Genomic DNA, 20,168 nt, shown 5'->3' on the forward strand with positions numbered 1-20,168 from the left:
GTTATAGACAAGAAGGTGACAGATTCTTGAAAGTGCAGAGTGAAATGACAAGACGCAATGGCCAAAGTTACAGCAATAAGAATTCCAGATGGACCTAAGGAAAAATGTTTTCTCCATGATGGTGGTTAAACCTGCAACAGGTGTCCAGAGAGACTGTAGGATCTCCATGCCTGGAGATACTCAAAACTACTAGACAGGGTCCTCAGCAACCTGATCTAACTTTGAAGCTAGGCCTGATTTAAATCGAAGTTGAACCGCAATGATGTAAACTATTCTGTGATACTGTCTTCAAAACTCTTTGGCCTGCTAATCTCCATTTTCTTAAGGCCGCCTTCTCCAATAAGCTTCCCTTTAATGCATGCCACTCAAGCCTCCTGCCCTAGCTGGTCAGCCATCAGCCACACTGGCCCGAAAGTGAGACCATGCTTGTAATTCGTGTGCACAGTGTCATCTCTGCAATTTTTTGTCATGCTCTCCCATAGCCGGTTGTCTTTGGACTGGAAGAAGTTACTTCAGCTCTCAGCTGCTCTGCAGGTAGCAGCTGGTGAACAATAGGAAATCTGAGAGTCACACCCAGCTTGTTGCGTATGAGGTTGAGCCCACTCATCCCACTTGCATCCAGATGCTGTATCCAGTGTTTGCTTAGGACAGCACTGTCTTACACTCTGCGCAGCTATTTCACTGCTTGATATTTGAAAGCCAGATTTAGAAATACAGCTTTTAACATCCAATTTAGTATAATGACAAGCACAGCAAAATCATGATGAAAAAATATAAAAACATAACAAAGATACTAAGACACATTTGTTCTCATCCAAGTATATCACTAAGGCAAAGTGTACGAAAAAAGAAACTATTAATTTCATAGGTTTAACCTTGCCTGCCAAAGCAAAACTTCTGTGCTCCACTTAAAGACTGAATGGCATTTAAAGATCAAAGCAGTAAATTTCTGACAACTGCGTGGTAGCTGTAGTCAGTAGCACATTGTTTCTTGAAAGGCGAGTTATGAATAGCAGTTTTGGCAAGAGTCTTGTTTTGGCTACCAACAACGATATTAACTTGCTGTTACAGCATGCGGGGCAAAATTAAGGCTGCTTGCTGATTGTAAGCACACAGAGAAACCTAAAAAGCTGATGCTTCCTGAAATAATTAACCCAGATTAACCTTAGAACGACAAAAATATTAAATTATAGCACTTAGAAATGTCTTTGGCCAGACAGATCCCTTGGACAGGGCACATAAAGTCTTCAAGGACTAAGTAGCCCGTTTATTTTTGACCTCGTGGCTTCCCTCTCATCTATGCTGCAGGGAATACAAATGAAGTTAAACAGGAACCAGCGTGGGGTACTTCTTTAAGAAGAGAAACACCAAAAATCTCTGTGAAGGAATCCCATGGGACTCCCACTGCTCAAAACCCCTGTTAGGTCGAATGAGACAGCCAGAGCAAAGAGGGACCCAGTGCTGTAGAAGACTTCTCCACTGAGCAGCCACACTTTGGTGGCATGTGCCAGGAAGCAGCTGACAAGGAGCTCCCAAGACTTTGTGGACCCTCAGATGCGGAGTGCGTGAATGTGATGAGATCTGGGGAGAAGCCAGAGCCCCCAGCCATGGGGGGAAGCTTCAGTCAGGTTCCCACGACTGTTTTCCTGGGTGTCACACTCATGAGTAGGAGTATGTCTGCCACACTGTACCGTGGCAGGACGTGAAGGCAAAGAAAGGCACAGGCAGATGTTCATGAGGCACAAAGATGTCTGTAGGACAGTCTGATGATTATCATTCAGCCGGCTGTACGGGTGAAGGGAAGGCTATGCAGAGGAGGGCTGTTCAACCCAGCCTCGGCTCCAAGGCGGTCAGGAAGCACCTGCACAGGACAGCCACAGCGTGCACCTACCTCTGCCAGCAGCTGCCTACAGCCTTCTGAGGCTAAGCGCATCGGCTGGGATCAAACTCCTCCGCAGAGGAGTCATGCAGCGTCTGCCAGAGCCTCGTGCAACCGCAGGCACAGGCCGCGGCTGCTGGGAGGCAACACCGCATCACCTCCCCACATGCTGCCACTCTGCAGCTCCGGGCTCCCTCACCGGGACTGTCCAACCACAGGAGACTGGGGTGAAGCCGAGCCATGTTTCCTTATCATTCTCCTACTTAGCTCGTAAACAACAATGTAAATCCTGAGGATGGTTTGTGCTGTATTCAAGGAAGGAGACAGCGGTGATCTCCGTATAAGCCATCCACGAGTTCTCTGCCAGTGATGTGCTTTGGCTAGACTGAAGCAGGCTAGATATGGACAGTGGGCAGAGAATTTTGCACTCTTCCACGCGAAAACCAGCATGCCGCTTCTGAACATGCTGCTGCAAAGGTTTTGTGAGTGTCATCACAGTTCTTGACATTATCCAGTATGTTGAAATAGGCTTTACAAAAATAAACACGGTAAGTGTAAAAACTAACAGCAACGTAACACAAACTCTTCACTATTTATTTTCTATGACAAATCAAAAAAACTTTTCAATTAATTACTCAGCAAATACTATTTTTTGCCAAAGATAAACAAGTACAGTCCTAAACTGGTGTATTAGGTGTGCTCTGATGTACAAGTAGAGGATTACAGTGATTACATCACACTAGGTGATAAGAACGTAACAGAAAATTGATACCCCAATCACAACCAACAAACACTGAAAGCAGATTAGTAGGTAAACTAAAGAGTCCCCAGCTATTACAGAAATAAAAACACCATCTGGGACAAAGCCACACTTTCTTTCCTGTGGTATTTTTTATATCATGTTTTACTAAGCCAACTAAATCAAAGGTTTTAGAAAACAATTGTGTGAGGACAATTAGGAGAGGAAGATAAGGTTCAGGTAATATTTGAAGAAAAGCGGGGAAAATCAAGTTATTCAGGAAGGCTGTCACAATTAAAAGGGAGAAAAAGAAAAGTCTCTATACTACTAGTGCCAAACAGCCTCAACAGAGGCTGCAGAGCCTGAAGCTGGATGAAGAGCTCAATGGTTAGGAAGGCCATGAAGAAATTGGTAGTAACCTCTGCCTTTTGGTCAAGGCTAGAAAGTAGTGTTTACAGTGGGTCCTGGAATTAATAGGTTAAAACTTTTCCACCCACACCAGCATTAGTTACTGTAATAGGACTTTGAGGTTTGGAGCTGGGGCTTTTTGAGGATAAGTAAACATACATACATGTCAATCCAGAGACAGTCCCTGCCCCAGAGACTTCCCAGTCTAGACTTAAGGCATGAAACCTGATGTGGAAAGCAGATAGGGAGTGGAAGATGTTTTGTTGACAAAAACAGTTGTGAAATAGATGGCACTGGAAGAGGACAGGAGAATCAGTGATTGAAAAGTGGAAAAAAAATTTGCCAATATAAAGCACAAAATTCTTGCTGACAATATGCCTGTGACCAGATCTGGAAAAGACTCAAAGAATGAGGGAGTGTGGGAAAAGTGTGTATGAGAGGTGTGCAAAAGAGCTACAGGGAACTTCTCACACTGGAGAAAATGTTGATATAAATAGCAAAGGAAACCAAGGAGCCTCCTTTTTATTGTTCTGCCTCCCAAGGCTCTGTCTGTATGGGAGAGAGAGGAAGAACAGTGCCAGAATTCAACATGCATGATAGCATTTAGACATTGACTTTTCCTCATTTCACTGTCAGATCATGAACTTATGAGACATATTAATTGATAGATTTGGTTCCTGGTAATTATTAATGGGGATTACTGAAACCACCACCACAACTGTGCTGTGTAAACACAGAAAGACATTTCCTGACACTAAGTAAAGGGAATATATAATAAAAGTGGCAATGAAAAATGAAATAAAATCCTCTGTACCTCAGTAACACATGACCATTCTAGTTTCGTCAGCTTCTAAGTGTCACAGTAGGGGCAAATCTTGAGAAGGGATTGAGAAGGAAGATGAATTTCAGGAAATTCCGGTTATTTCATGTGAAGTCATGCCTCTGAAATTCTGTCAGGAATTATTACTGAAAGTTAGGCTTTAATCCTTTGTTACCTCTCCACTAGTTCCCTTTCACTTGGTCTGTCATCATAAAGCTGTCTGTTTAATTTTTGGTGATTATATATGTATACACACACACAAACACAAACTGTCTTTCAGGCTTACTCTAGGATTTCTGACTTGATCTTTATCTACCTCATATCAGATTTTTTTTTCCAATTCCAGATTGACTTTTGATACATCTAAGGCTCAAAACTTTGTTTGTACTTGCAGATAGAGTAGAAAGAGGAAAGCATACATTTTTCGCCAGTTTTTCACCTTTTCCTTCTTTCTCTGTTACCTTTTAAATATGCCAACCCTATGACCAGAATAATTATGTCCTGACTTTTTGTTTTCTTTTGTTTGACTTCAGTTATGTCACTCTTACTGGTATTCTGGTCAGCTGTATCCCTCTATCAGCATCCAAAAAAAAAAAAAAAAGATAAGAGAAATCTCTTTGAAATTCTTCTACTGGCTTGCAAGAGCTAAAAAAAGTTGTTGGGGGGAGATTAATCTCGAGACTGTGGGTGAGAGAAAGGACTGCTGGCACAGACCACTCTGCCATACAGGTCTTTCCCAGGAAACTCCAGTGAATCACAGAATCACTGAACAGTAGGGGTTGGACGGGACCTCTGAAGATCATCTAGTCCAACCCCCCTGCTAAAGCAGGATCACCTAGAGCAGGTTGCACAGGATCACGTCCAGGCGGGTTTTGAATATCTCCAGAGAAGGAGACTCCACAACCTCTCTGGGCAGCCTGTGTCAGTGCTCGGTCACCCTCAGAGTAAAGAAGTTTTCCCTCATGTTGAGAGGGAACTTTCTGTGTTCCAGTTTGTGTCCATTTTCCCTTGTCCTGTCACTGGGCACCACTGAAAAGATTCTGGCCCCATCTTCTAGACATCCTCCCTTTAGATATTTTAAAGCCTTGGTCAGATCACCTCTCAGTTTTCTCCAGGCTACACAGACCCAGCTCTCTCAGCCTTTCCTCATACGAGAGATGCTCCGGTCCCCTCATCATCGCCGTAGCTCTCCACTGGACTCTCTCCAGTAGTTCCCTGTTTTTCTTGAACTGGGGAGCCCAGAACTGGACACAGAACTCCAGATGTGGCCTCACCAGGGCAGAGTAGAGGGGGAAGACAACCTCCCTCAACCTGCTGGCCATGCTCTTCTGAAGGTACCCCAAAATACCATTGGGCTTCTTGGCCATGAGGGCACACTGCTGGCTCATGGATAACTTGTCCACCAGGACTCCCAGGTCCTTCTCTGCAGCGCTGCTTCCCAGCAGGTCAACTCCTAACCTGTACTGGTGCTTGGGGTTATTCCTCCCTAGGTGCAGGACCCTACACTTGCTCTTCTTTAATTTCATTTGGTTCCTCTTCACCCAGTTCTCTAGCCTGCCCAGATCTTGCTGAATGGCAGTGCAGCCTTCTGGTGTGTCAGCCACTCCTCCCTGTTTTGTATCATCAGCAAACTTGCTGAGGGTACACTCTGTCACCTCGTCCAGGTCATCGATGAATACATTGAATAAGACTGGACCCAGTGCTGACCCCTGGGGCACACCTCTTGCTACAGGCCTAGACTCTGCGCCTCTTATCACAACCCTCTGAGCTCTGCCATTCAGCCAGTTCTCAGTCCACCTCACTGTCCACTCATCTAACCCGCATTTCCTAAGCTTGCTCAGGAGGATGTTATGGGAGACGGTGTCAAAAGCCTTACCGAAGTCGAGGTAGACAACATCTGCTGCTCTCCCCTCATCTACCCAGCCAGTCGTGCCATCATAGAAGACTCATAGCTACACTCTCCCTCTGATGTTAGTAACTCCTGAAACTCCTCCATGAGGCAAAAGGCTCAGAAAAATAACATCAGCTTCTCTGACCTCCCTCAGGAGGCTTTGCCTTTGAATTCCCTGCTGCTGCCCAGGAGACCACAATCTGTCTACATATCTCAGTACTGAGGTGGGTAGTCACCCCAAGAGATGACTGGGTTCCCTCCCCTGATGCGAGAGAGGATCCAAGCGTAAAGGAGTGCCTGGACAGGACTCCACTGCCACTTTCTTCCCTACTTCACTATTTATGTTGTAGGGAAAAAAAAAAAGTAGAAGAAACTGCACAACAGTTACAGGATGTCCTGTTGCATTTATCTAGCGATGCAGGCGAATGACTCATCCAAAATATTTGATGATCGGAAACTATTATGTTTTTCTTTCTTTCTCACATTTCTTCCTGAAAATATCAAGCATGCAAACTCTGAAACATGGTTAACGGCGACATCTTAAAGCTATATGAATTCAAGGAAAGAATAAGGAAACTAAGCCTGTCTTTGAAAGCTTATCATAGTCCAGAAAAAAAATCACGTGACAAAAATTTGTCTACACATCTCTGCAAGCTGTGCTACCAGAAAGCAAGTGGTACCTTCCAGCTCACTGGAAAGAATCCTGCCCAGAACATATTCTCTGACATGGATTATGTACTGAGTTTATTATTCTGATTTTTATGGGTTTTTTTTTTAAGTAAAGAGATGTCCATGAATGGTTAGTCATGCCAGGCACAATTCACACCATTATTAACCTTAAAGTGTTCCCAGCTCGTGGTTTATGGAACCCAGTGCAAGGTTACTCACCTTTGAGTTCCAGGCTGTAGATTGCTGGCTCATGGCCTGTGCACAGCTGCGGGGACACTTGATGTCTGCTTCCTCCCTTTGTCACATCTCTTCTGGACCAGCCTGGGAGGGGGGAAACTTGAATCCCAGTCCCTGCTCCAAGGGCCCTGTAAAGCAAACAGAGATTGGTTATGAAGCCTAGTTGTGCATGGCCCTGTACATGCCTGTGCTAAGAAACCATCTATCCAAAACAGTCTGCAGTCCAAAACAGACCAGGAAAGGAAATACAATTATCCTCTTTTCATACGGAAGAAAAATGAGGAACTGATATGGTGACTTTCCCAAAGTCATGCGGGAAGTCTGTGAGAATGGAGCCTATTTCCATTGAGTACTGCTGTAACAGCCTGAGCATGCAGCGTTTAAAGAAGAAGAGCATATGAGCCCTTTATTAAAGCTGCAGAGAGAACAAGCTGTGCGTAAGTTGTGAGAACATCCAACACACACTGCTGTAGGCTGACTATTGGCATACAGTTCTGGACCTGTAAAGGGAAAAAAAAATCATAAAGGTGGCTGATTTGGGATGAGAGCAAAGACTTTTGTAGGATATTTCACTAGGAACCAATTTTTTGTGTGGTCATGTTTAAGAAGCAGCCAAGAAACATTAGGTGTGTTAATCCAGAAGCAGCAAATAAAGGGTCAGATTGACCATCAGATGATTTTATTTACCTTCAGGATTTAAGACTGTCCTGCTTCATATTTGCTCAGCAACTACAAAGAAAGAAATTTACATGTGATTTTTTTCATTGTGTTAATGAAGTCAAGATTATCATGTGGTTCCTCGGTTACTATCAGCCAGAGAATTAAGAAAACATCAGATCCCATGACATTCATGAGATTCTGAGAGTTGATAGGACTGGCTCTAAGCACACAGAATTATCTCTACATGCTATACTTATTTTTGGTATGGAGCGGTCATCTATTTCTGGGTAAACTTTCTACCTCTCTCTTTTGCTTATATGAAGGAAATTTTCAGTGCTATGCAATAAAGAAACAGATAGGAAATGGCAGTTCCTGTCCCAGGGACACGGCAGAAAAAAAAGGTGGGAGGCAGAAGAAGAAAAATTTAAGCAGCTCAACAGCTTGGCCAGACACTGAGCTCTTTTCTGACTTTCAACTCAGAGCTTTGGACCTCAGCACCATTTACACAGAAGATACTGCTTTATAAAAGTCCACTGGGTTATGCAAAGCAAGGCACAACTAAAGGCAGTCTAAGAATATCATACTTAAAAAGCACAAAATCCATGTCTTAAAAAGTCCTTTTATGGGCCTTTTCCAAAATAATAGCTCCCTCAGGCTCAAATGCCTCATACCCAAGTAAAGATTTTGTTTAATTCATAAAGAAGTTGATTTGTCTGCTAGATTGTTTCCCATGGATCAGCCTGTTCGCAAACAGAAAACATACCGGCATCCAGCTGGGTGCTACTGCTGCCAATTTCAAGACAATAAATGGTTCAGTACAGAGCAAAATTCAAAACTTTTATTACACAGAGCAATAAAAGCAGTAGACAGTGCCTACTGACACGCTGCCAGAGTAAATATTACCTACTAAGTTTCCACTAAGAGCTTTCATCAGGTCAAAGTACAACCACAGACATTATCAAGTTTTATACTGCATTAAAAGAGTTTTCCCAAATGATTGAAAAACATTTTAATTACATTTTCAAACATATTATTCATTGCATCTTAATGAGCTACAATCTCCCTGAACAGCAGTGTATATCAGGTTGGTGCTGTTGTCCTGAAGACAGGGGGTTTATTTTGGGATGAAGCCTTCAGGAAAGAGTGAAATGGCTTTGTGGCATTTCTGGCACTCCAAGACAGGTGTCCCCAGCATGTAAAAATGAGGGGAAGTGTCCGAATTTGGCACCTGTACAATGTGGCCTCTGGCAGCAGCCAAGCCAGGAGCAGGGTTTTTGAACTCACCTTTATTATTTAGTTGTTCTTTGCTTTGTTAATGAACACAATTCCCACAGGAAGGAGGATGTGTTGGATGTACGCAGTAAGTGGACCATTGGTAGGTTAGGTTAGGGAGCTGTCTCCTAGTGCTGGTGGAAACACTAGCTACAAATAGACCTGCTAGAAATCAAATAAATGTGCTAGGAATAGGGGCATTTGTATATTTTTTTCCTTAAAAATAAACCCAGTATGTTTTAACCTTGTAACATTTAATAAAAAGTCAGTTTGGCTCTTTCTGCACCTTCAGTAAAACCACGTACCATTTCACAGCTTCATCTTGCAGTCAGAGTGAGATGTCCTGTGTGCAAACACACCCAGGCAGCGATAGACAGACCTGGTTCTGTCCTCAGCTCCAATATGGCCATTTCATCTCTCCCAGCGTTGGCTGTTAAATGGAGAATGTGCTTCCTATTTAAGCACTTTGAGCTATTGCACAAACAGAAAACCTCATATCAGCTGTGAAAAAAAAAAAAAGAACACAGGCTTTGTAGTGGGCCTGGAAGGTGAAGGGACTTGGTTGATGGCAAACCCAGGGTGTCAAGTGAGTTTCAGACCTGATGACTTGTCATAATGAATATTTGCCAGCAGCTCATTTACTTTCATTCTGTAAGAAAAGCAGCTGAGATGCTGCATCTGGCAATAGGAGAGCAGCAAACTTCTGGGTAACAAGGTAAATGGGCTTCTGAATGATGTGCAAGTGTAGTCCAGTGAGGAGGACAACAGTTTACCTGATTAAATAGAGCTGGCTGTGCCACAGTTTCAGGGCTCTAGGTATCTTTCAATCATTAAAAAGGCAGATTTTTATTCTCTCTGAGGAAATTATATTCGCCAGACAGGGCGTGGACCATAAAATGCATACGCACCCTCCTAACAAGGCTTTCAAAAAAATTCAATCACTTCTGTTAGATAATCCAGTCTCTTCCTTTGTGTAATGCAAGTCCTTGTGGACCATCTTCCAAGGTTTCATCTGGTCTAGATTTTTTTCTTTCTTTCTTTCTTTGGCTTTTTCTTCCTTTGAAATGCCCCTTTAGAGCTTTCTCCAGTGAAATATTGTAAGTTTTTCAGGAAAATATTTTTCTGGTTTAATAGCATACCTTAAGCTGTTGTTGCATCCAGCAGTGCCAAATCATCCAATCCTCCCCTCTCCTTACTTTCATTGACTTTGCTACTTTGCTTCTTTGCAATCCCAAGCACAACTACAGGCTAGGTGGAGAATGGATTGAGAGCAGCCCTGAGGGGAAGAACTTGGGGGTACTGATTGATGGGAAGCTCAACATGAGCCGGCAGTGTGCGCTTGCAGCCCAGAAAGCCAACCGTGTCCTGGGCTGCATCAAAAGAGGTGTGACCAGCAGGTCGAGGGAGGTGACCCTGCCCCTCTACTCCACTCTTGTGAGACCCCTCCTGGAGTACTGCGTCCAGCTCTGGGGGCCCCAGTACAGGAGAGACATGGAGCTGTTGGAGCGAGTCCAGAGGAGGGCCACAAAGCTGATCAGAGGGCTGGAGCACCTCTCCTATGAGGACAGGCTGAGAGAGTTGGGGTTGTTCAGCCTGGAGAAGAGAAGGCTCCAGGGAGACCTTATAGGAGCCTTCCAGTACCTGAAGGGACCTACAGGAAAGCTGGAGAGGGACTGTTTACAAGGGCATGGAGTGACAGGACAAGGGGTAATGGCCTTAAGCTGAAAGAGGGCATATTTAGATCAGATATTAGGGAAAAAAATCTTTACTGTGAGGGTGGTGAGGCACTGGAACAGGTTGCCCAGAGAAGTTGTGGATGCCCCACCCCTGGCAGTGTTCAAGGCCAGGTTGGATGGGGCTTTGGGCAACCTGGTCTAGTGGAGGGTGTCCCTGCCCACAGCAGGGGGGGTTGGAACTAGATGATCTTTGAGGTTGCTTCCAACCCAAACCATTTTATGGTTCTATGGTTCTTTTTAGGTCAGACTCAGATTTTTTTTTTAAGGCAGTTTTTAAAAGCAAGATTTTCCTCTGCTCTACCCACTGCTCACCAGCTTTGTTTTCAGCTAGATGGGCACACATGGCGTTTCCAGGCTGCTCCAGGCTGTAGCCTGGCAATGGTCAGAAGTATTCCTTCCTGGGGCTGGGGAATGCGTGCACAATTGGTAGGAAATGTAAGAGCGACTCAGGAGAGGCTAATACGGAAGCTGTTCATTAGAGACGCTTTGAGTAAAGGTTCTACAGCAACATGCCAAGGGATGGGAATTGCTTAGGGACTGCTTTTTTATTTTGGTGAAAAAGAGGCACTGCTTTGCAAGATACATCATTTGGTAGGAGAGAAGCTCTTGAAGAAATGGCAGGAATGAGCCATGGAAAAGCCAGAGGCAGGAAGGATGGTCTTTGGGGCATCAAGAGTTAAAACTGGGAAGCTGTAATCTATTTATGGAAAAGAGCTATGAGCTTTGTGTATGTGGTAACCGGTCCCAGCTCTTGGTGCCATCGAGGTGGCAGAATCAAACTCAGAATGCTAATTACTGTAACTGAAGAATGAGTATACTTATTATCAGATATAAAGCAATTTTAGAAACACCCACAGTTTTAAAATAATAGTAATAACAGTAATTGAAAACATGAACTGACAAGTCACTAACAACCCATTATATCACAGCAGTGTGAAAGAGCCTCGTATCTTTACAAAGCACCCTTCTGTCAATCCTTGACAAATATACACCTCCCAACATGGTCTAAAGAGCTGCTGCACAGAAGACATTAGAATATGTCACAGCCCAACACCCAAATTGTGGTGTTTCTGCCAGGTCTTTTTGTTACTGGAGTAAGGTGGAGCTCAAAAAAGCGTATCAGTAGCTGGCTTCAAAAAGACATACTGGTTTGTCCAAACATGTTTGTCCCTTGGTGTAAATCAAATTAACTTTTCTGAGTTACCTGTTTTCACTTGGACCCAGACAGGCATCTCAGATTTCTCTTATTTGGGCTCATATGGGACAAGAATAAAACTTAAGGACACCAGAAGCTGAAAGACGGGCCCTATTTATCACACAGAGGAGCAACTCAGAAAGTGTGCTGCACAGAGACTCATCGCTTGAGTCAGAAGTCTCAGGTAAGCACCCTCTCCTCAGGGAGCTGCAGCTCATCCTTGTCCATCAGTGTCCTGAACAGAGGCAGGTGAGGAGAGGCGGGAGGACACGAGCATGAGTCCCATGTTGCTCTCTGTTTCCTCAGGCTGCCTTGAAAGGGAAAAAAGACAAAAAGTTTTGCAAAGAAGCAAGAAGCTTAGTCAAATGCAGTAGGAGAAAAAAAAAAAAAAGGAAAAAAAAAAGAAAAAAAGAAGAAAAAAAAGCTTTCTTTTCTTCCAGCCATTCTTGTCTTCATTTCATGGAATTCAATTTTTGGAAGTCATACCATAACGCAACTGAGAAAACAGCTACATAAAAATTCCTGTTCCCTATTCCACATTGGCAGCTCTAGGATACCTTATCCTGTGGCTGCCCACGGAGAGCAACAAGCAAAGGAAGCGGGAGAAGGAAGAGGGAACATATTTGCATTCCTTGTACTTTCTGATTTTGGAATTTTCATTTGATATAATCTACATGATAGGATGATCCAGTCTCTAATTAGCCCCAGAGCTAATGAGCTGCAAGAGCACTATAATTCAGTTTGTCTTCCTATAGCCGTTCTGTGTGCCCTACACCAAGAGCAGCTCAGCCACATCCAGGCTGGCCGTTTCCTCCAGATTTGTGCAACCTTAGAAGATGAGATCGATTCGGACCCATGCCCTGATTTTTCAGTTACACAGAAAAGGCTGGGGAATTGGGGTCTGACTTTGTCAGTGTTCTCCTGTGAGCTCGCACCAGGGCTGTGATTTGCAAGTTTCCATCTGTGGACAGCCCCAGCCTGCTTACTGCCATGCACAATGCGGTTACGCTTTTGCTCTCTCCTTGTGTCTTTCCGGATGTGTGCCATCTGGCAGACCCCACTCGCATTTACAGTACTCTCTGAAGAGGTGACGGATTTGCTTGCCACCAGCCACACAAACACACACATTGTATGGGGCTGGCTGTGTGCCTGGCTTCTCCCAGCTATAGCGTAGCCCACCCATTCTGTGCATCTGAACCTGGATGAATAATCAGCTTAGTATACAATAATAATTTATTCTTATTTCAAAACAGTCTTGCCCTACTTGCTACCACTTCATTAATTTCTTAGGCTGAGTTGCATCATATCTTTTCTGACTTACACCCAAGAGCTCCGTGGCTGGAGCATCGTGGCTCCAGCGCTGCTCTGTCCTGAGCACCCACGGATGGAAGGATGGCCAGCATCCGTGTGCACTCCGTGCCTCACGAGATCAAGACGAATGGCAAAGAGGTGGAGGTAGCGTGTGAGAGAACCTATCTAGATAACTGTGGTGTTTACACAGCAGCATCTGATATTTTAGGAAAACCCACGGTAGATATATAATTAACACAATAATATTCATGATTAAATTAATCTCTGAGCCAACACTTGTAAGGGTGGTGCATGTCTGCAGCTCTCACGTGAGGTGACATATAGCTTTAAACCATAGAAAATGCCATGGAAGGGAAAGAACGATAATTTTGGAGAGGCAACCAGGATTTGGGTGTTCCCTGTCCTGTGCTATGCCAGTGACACTCCAGTTCCCCGCTGTCTTCCGCTGCTTCAAACCATCCCTGACGGCTGGGTGGAGGAGCAGCCCTGTGTGCCCCACGTTCACAGGGACGTTGCCTGCAGCTGGCGGGCACTGCTTTCACAGTCCCAGCTGGGACTGCTGCTCCCTAGAGAATGTGATACTGGTAGTTTGCCAGCAAGCCTGAAATCACTCAGCTCAAACTGAAATGCATTTTAAGCGAAGGCAAAGTGAAATTTTATTGACATGCAAAGTAGAAGCGTTCAGTTGCTGTCTGTAGAGACAGACACACAGAAATAAGGAGAAGGAGAACAGATGGTTAGCAGTGATTTTTTTTAATTTTTTTTAGCTCCAGTTGGCCCTCTAGTTCTTCCAGCTAGACAGTACTGGGATGCTGAGTTGGGGTTCAGTCCCTGGGTAAGGCACCCAGCACTACCACTCTAGACTGGCAGTTTAATTTGGATCAAGAACACATTTTTAAAATTAATTTTGTGGATGCTCCCCTTACTTCAGCTCACATTTCAGCATAGTCTTGGAGTGTGCAAGCTGCATTCCTGCCAGGGGAAATGTAGCCAGAAGATCACTTTGACCACCAATGCACACTCAGCCCACAGGATATTAGAGCTGCTCTGTGATAACAGCCCAGCAACGTGCGCTGCATGGGGCCTCTGCACCGGCTGTTTTCCTCTGTAGCTCCCTTCCTAGGGTGCTGCATTGCCCATGTGGACCTAGCTGTAGCAACGTCCCCTGCATGTCCAGACATTGATTTTGAGAATGGAATCTGGGCTGCTGTGGCAGGAAGGCGACATGACAGACAAACCTGAGAATCTGTCTTTGGCTACAAGGAAGGGATTTGGTGCTCATACCATTCGCGGTACCAAGTAAGGGTCCTGCTAGAATCACCAGGCATCAGCAAGGAGTCATGACCTCAAAACTTCTACTGTATACTCTTACATATATTGATTATTCACAGCTCTTTGTGTCAACCCCCAGCAGTCTTAGCAAATACATTTTATAGTGCAAGCAGCAAACTGCAGCATTGCTATTTTCTCTTACGACCAGAAAACTAACAGTTATTACACCTCGGCAGCTAAGTGTTACCGCCTCAGGCCACTGACTCATTTTGACCTGTTTTTAATGAAAAACTAACCAGGAAAGGACAGTGCAGGTGCTAGCCCTCATAGATGGGAGCTGGCCGCCAGTTGCACTGCCTCCTCCCCCCAGCTTTCTTCAGAGACCCATGGGGAGCGTGAAGTGTTTCAGATGCTGTGAAGAGGGTACCTGGTACCACCCTTCTGCCTAGTCGGGTCACGTTAGCCAGTTATTCTTTACCCCCAGCACAGGACAGCTGGCTCCCAGGCCTACCAGCTGAAGCATCTGTGGTATTTTTCTCTAAAATGCAGTTTGCCTGGTGTGCTACAGCGCTTGGGAGTCCCGCTGTGGCCAGCACGGAGCTGCTTGTGCACTTACTTCCTCTGCGATAAGCTGTGGAAAATTATAGTGCTGGTGGAGATCCTAGCTTTGCCGCTCGGCGTGTAGTCTCAAAAACATGACTTGACACCTGTCAGCAAGGTCATTTGATCACTCTTCTCATGTAAATGAAAAATAAAGTTCCCTGCATGGCCCGAAAGGCAATACAAAACTCATATTGCAGACGAAGAAAGGAAAGGAAGGCACTGTTTGCTTAACACAACCTGGACACCAGGAGGAATTTGATCTTTTCTTAATATCCCTTTATCTAAGTTATTGTGTCATTGCCATGGATTTTGCCAGTCATCTTTGCTCACAATGGTCCTGCTGTGCAAGGCAGCAGCATCTTTAGCATCAGCAAACCTGTGCAGTAATCCAGGTCTGCTCCCAGGCATTCCCTCCAACACCTGCACCAGCCTGGGCACCACAGTCTGCTTTTTCTCTCTCTCTTAAAACTCATGAACTTTCTGCAAGACTGGATACCTATAAACTGTGATGTATACATTCAGGCTCTTCTTATTTCTCACCCAAGCAGCCAACTTTCAAGCTGGGACCCACTGCTCCTTGGAATTTCTTCTCCTGGCAGTTTTCCCAGGTCCCTAATCCCCACTGCTGATCATGTCTGTCCATATGCTCTGAGCTGGCCAAATACTCAGGTTCACTTCGTTCACGGTTCATAGCTGTCAAACAGTTGCTCATTGCTGCTTCCTCCTCTGACCTGAGATCATGAATCTTCTAGGGTTCTCTGAATCTGCTGTGCCGGCATAGCTCTTTCTTTTTTTTTTTTTTTTTTTTTTTTTTTTTTTTTTTTTTTCTTGCTAAGTGGACAGTGTTAATTTTGCCAAATCAGCCAAATTGGATTTCTTATTGGCAGACCTTGATTCTGCAGCCACCGCATCCATTTGTGAACTGTTTTTCTACTTGCAAAGAGATTAAATGGTTTCTCCACTTTGAATTTTTATAACAAGTGACAATAATTTTAGGTTAGGTCATTCTTCTCATTAACAGGGAAGATAAGCGTGCAAGAAGTCAGACTGTTTCCTACTTCAACTTATTTATAATAAATGCCCCCAGTTCTTCAAACAAAGCTGATAAATCAGAGCAGCAGCAGAGACAAGCAACATGGTCAGTCCCAACTGCTGAAAAATCATCTCAGCCTCTCTTCATCCCTGTGCCTCAGGCCAAAACAGGAGGTGGACCTGCCTATGGAGCGATTGCAAAATACTTAAATTTCGGACAGTCTTATCTGATTTCTGAACTATTATAATGCATCCAGGTCTTGTTTTTGTATCAGCTGGTTTTTTTTGTTTTGTTTTGTTTTAACTGCAAGGACTACAGACTTATTTTTAGATGAAAGCTCTTTTTTTTTTTTGCCCCAGACAATGCTCTTTACAAACTGCATAAAAAAAATCAAAGGACTACCAGTAAAGTCACAAAACTTGGCAGCAAGAGCACAAGCGGACACCGACAGTGTCTCTTACAGAAGCTGCAATCCAGGCACCGTGGCATTCAGCTCTGCAGCCTGAACACGGCTCCTTTGGCTCTGCACTCTGTCCTGCTCCCAGTACTCGGCTCTTTCCTGAGCCATCAGGAGCACTTGCTTGTAGAAGATGTCCCGCTCTACCTGATATGACCACAAAGGTTGTTCTCAAACCTGATTCTTAACAGCACCTCTAGACAGGGTTAATGAATACCCTGGCTGGTAATTTCTGTATTAGGTGAAGAACCTCCACGAGACTCGCTTTTCTTGGTAGAACTGTGCTTCTTGGTGTCAAAACCTAGCACTAAACACACTTCCCGGAGCATGGTTTCTCCCACAGCAGGAGTTGCTGCCCAGGGTTCTCCGCACAGCCGCTTCATGGGGAACTCCAACTTCCATTTTGGGGACCGTCACTTCCCAGAAGTACAGGTCTGAGCCTGAGCTGCAGAGAACATTGCATCTGCTGGGAACATCCAAATGCTCTGATGTCTGAGGGAGCCCCTTGGATAAGCCCAGCTGCAACCTGCAGCCATGGAAATCATTCTCACACTGACACGGACGTTTGGCACGGGCAGTCTTCCCCCAAGAGACCCTCCAGGGCAATGGGCTCTGCCAATTTGGAGTTCTCTCGAGCAAAGCTGTCTGTGTTTAACATTCCTAGGCAGACTTTCACATTAAGTTCATGTATAGCGGGAAAACAGAGCGTACAATTTGCTCCCGTTTGACATAATCATAGGCTCCCAGTGCCTGGAACAATTTAATGAATACCTTAGGATGGGTTTTGCTGTCAGATCATAATACCGCCTTTCACAAAAGCTCTTGCCACTGTCACCATTGCTGTGTCTGACACTGTGACTATGTGAGGAACCCCCAGAGCTCTAGGTAGCTGTGCACTGATATGATAAATGTATTTATTCAACCTGTAGCAACCTGCAATAACTATGCAGAGGAATATCCTCTCTGATGCCCATTCTTTGACCACATTTTTAGGATGAAAGATTGGGGTAAGGTATTTCATTACTCCCAACATACCAAAGGCACACTGTGAACCTCTTTACTCATATTTATGCAGTGCTAAAGCTCTGGTGATGCCATTGCCCTCCTCTAATAAACCACAGGGGTTTCACAACGAGGTTGCAGCGCAACCTTGAGAAAAAGGAAGAAAACGAGATGAGCCACAGAGACAGGAAGGATCGCCCTGTCATCAACCCCACACTGCCTCCAACAGCACTTTTTTCCCTCAGCAGTCTGAGAACCCAGAAACCCGGAGCGACACTTCAGGTTTCCAGTGAAGCCCATGCTGCTGGGAAGTGCTTTGAAACTCACTCCGGTTTTGAAATGTCACGAGGTGACGGGCCAAGACCTCAGAGACGTGCCGAAAGGAAGAGCTCAGAAAACGTATTTGCATGAGACTTGAAGAAGGGTACACAAGGCGTTGACGGCAAACCCACGCTCCCTGACACCCAGAGATAGCCCTGTGGTGACATGTGCTAAAAAGACACCAATCCTTGGGTCTTTATACGCAGAAATCCAGGGTTGACTCTTGGTTGGTAAGAGGAGAAGGTAAATGACAAGACCCTGCTGTAGGTTGCAGGGGGTGTGTGCACAGCCTGGCTGGGGAATTCCCTGGCGCAGGGAAACCCTTGAGCAGAGCCCAGCCGCTGTCAGGGCTCCTGGGCTCCTGCTGCCCTCCCCACCTCTGTCCTGGGCAACAGCCCCGCTCACAGCATCCCCCAGGCACTACCAAAGCCCTGGGCACTTTTAAAAGACACCACAGGACCTTGCTGAGTAGAGGTGGAAACCAAACCCCGAGTGGACAAACTTTATTTGCAGACTCAGGTTTTTCCCCTGCCTCCTCCCCGCACGGTTGCAACTAGGATTTTCACTCCAGCCTCACTAAATTCAATCACTCCAGCTGGTTTTAGCTGTTCCTGTTGCTTCCTGTTCAGCTAGTGATAACTTCTGTAACCTCCCAAGTAATGAGTTGCTTTTTTTTGTTTCCTGTATGAATTATTTTGGGTGTTTGAGGGACTTCACTTAAACAAACACAGCATCACTCTTACAAGTACTTCCCTGGAGTGTGTATGTGGGTAATATTCTGCCCTGATAGAGCAATCTGGCAGCTGAAACAGGAGAGGGTCTGAATCAATTTCAAGCCTGGATATAGAGCATTTATTCCTTCACCATTGCACCACATGCTTGCAAAAATATCTCTCTTCTGTTTTCATATAGAAATCTAAAACTTCCTCACCACTGAAAATCATTTCTTTTTGAAAGTACTGTGGACCAGACCAAGGTATTCCAGTGGCAGGAATACCACAATTTTTGTGTTGGAAAGGCTAAACTAGCAATGCTAAATTAGTTCACGCTAAGTATTAGAATTACCCCCCTCCCTTGGTATTTGGAGGTGGAAAGATTCATGAGTGAGGAGAAGAGAGTTAAAGCAAACAGTGAGTATGAGGCATATGAAAGCAGAGGAGTAAACCAAGTGAAAATGACCCAATTTTCTACTGATTTGTTCAATGAGTTACTGCAAGTAATTTTTTCCTTGTGCTATTTATGGGGTTTCCCTCCTCTAAATGTTACCATGGTCGCTGTGGTGTAACATTAATTTGCTTATATAATCCGAGTTGCACATATAGACCCAGATGTTATTTCAGAACCACTACACTTGGGGAAGATTTTCTAAAACCTGCACATTAAAACTTCATGGAACAGTGACTTTTTACCATAACACTAATGGGGCCTCTCTCAGAGAAGGGCACAACGTTAACTGTCCTACCATGACGAGACGGTTGCTCAGCCCCGCTGATGCTCCGCTCTGGTCCCCTTGAACCTGCAATTAGGCTTCAGCCTTGTAACACGTTTGTCTTAACTGCATGTTCCATTGCTTCTCTTCATATCGTGTACCAGAAACTGATGGGCTCGGTTTAATACCGGAGCTAAAGACCACAGTGGAAAGTATAAACCAGTATGTATTTATTGCATTTAGTCCAAAGATTAGTTAGCTTCCAAAAATAAATCTGCATTCTTCCTATAGCTTATTTTGTGGCTTAAAAGAAGTAAAAGATCAAACCTCTACGAGTATTTACTTTACAATAGCAACATAACTTCTTTGTAGCCTAACAAGTTATATGCAAAATACTGAGTCTCAGCAGGGTATTAAAACTCTGGGTATGAGATGTCCACAAATTTAACTGCATCTCAGCCCATGTTAACTTTGTTTTCTAGAATATAAAGCAGAACACCACTTTACAGAAACTCATGTCATGAATGAAGCTGTCCTCCATGAAGGCTGAAATTACCGACAACGAAGTAGAACTACTTGTAGATGTATTTTAGGCTTAACAGATTGACTGATTAACACCCCTGGGGAACTTCACCTGTTCTGGGCGAGTGGGAAGCTGAGGGTAAACATCACAACCCAGCAGTGTGTATTCTGACTTCAAGTTGTATTTAAAAAAAAAGAAAAAAGAAAAAAAAAAGAAAAAAGAAAAGAAAAACAGACCTTTTGTACTCATTGGTTACAGAGAGGAACAGCCATGAACAAGGATATTCTTCCGCTTTTGGTGCTTCATGTGTTTGCAAAGCTCAGCAGAGACTTCTGATAAATAGTTCCTTTTTACCAGTAAGTTCATTATATTGGAAGTGAACATTGAAACAGCAAGTGTTGTACCCTTTATGTCATACTTCAGCTTCCACATTTTACATACTGGGCACTGAACTGACTGCTTTTCTGAAGGTAAATTCCCTGGTATCTCCCCCATAGAGCTTCCTTTTACAGGAGCAGCATCAGTGAGATCTCAAAATGCTTCTAAAGCTACTCTGTAACTTTAGGGAGGAAAAGAAGGCTGAAGAATAAGACAACAGTATTTCTGAGAGCAGCAAGACCAATATAGTAAAATTTTAGTGTACAGAGTACGGTGACATATGCTGTAATTAATTAATAATAAATGAATTTATTCTTCATTTGGCCTCATGAC

The sequence above is a fragment of the Balearica regulorum genome, chromosome 2 (genome assembly GCF_011004875.1).
Source record: "Balearica regulorum gibbericeps isolate bBalReg1 chromosome 2, bBalReg1.pri, whole genome shotgun sequence".
Classification (NCBI taxonomy): domain Eukaryota; kingdom Metazoa; phylum Chordata; class Aves; order Gruiformes; family Gruidae; genus Balearica; species Balearica regulorum.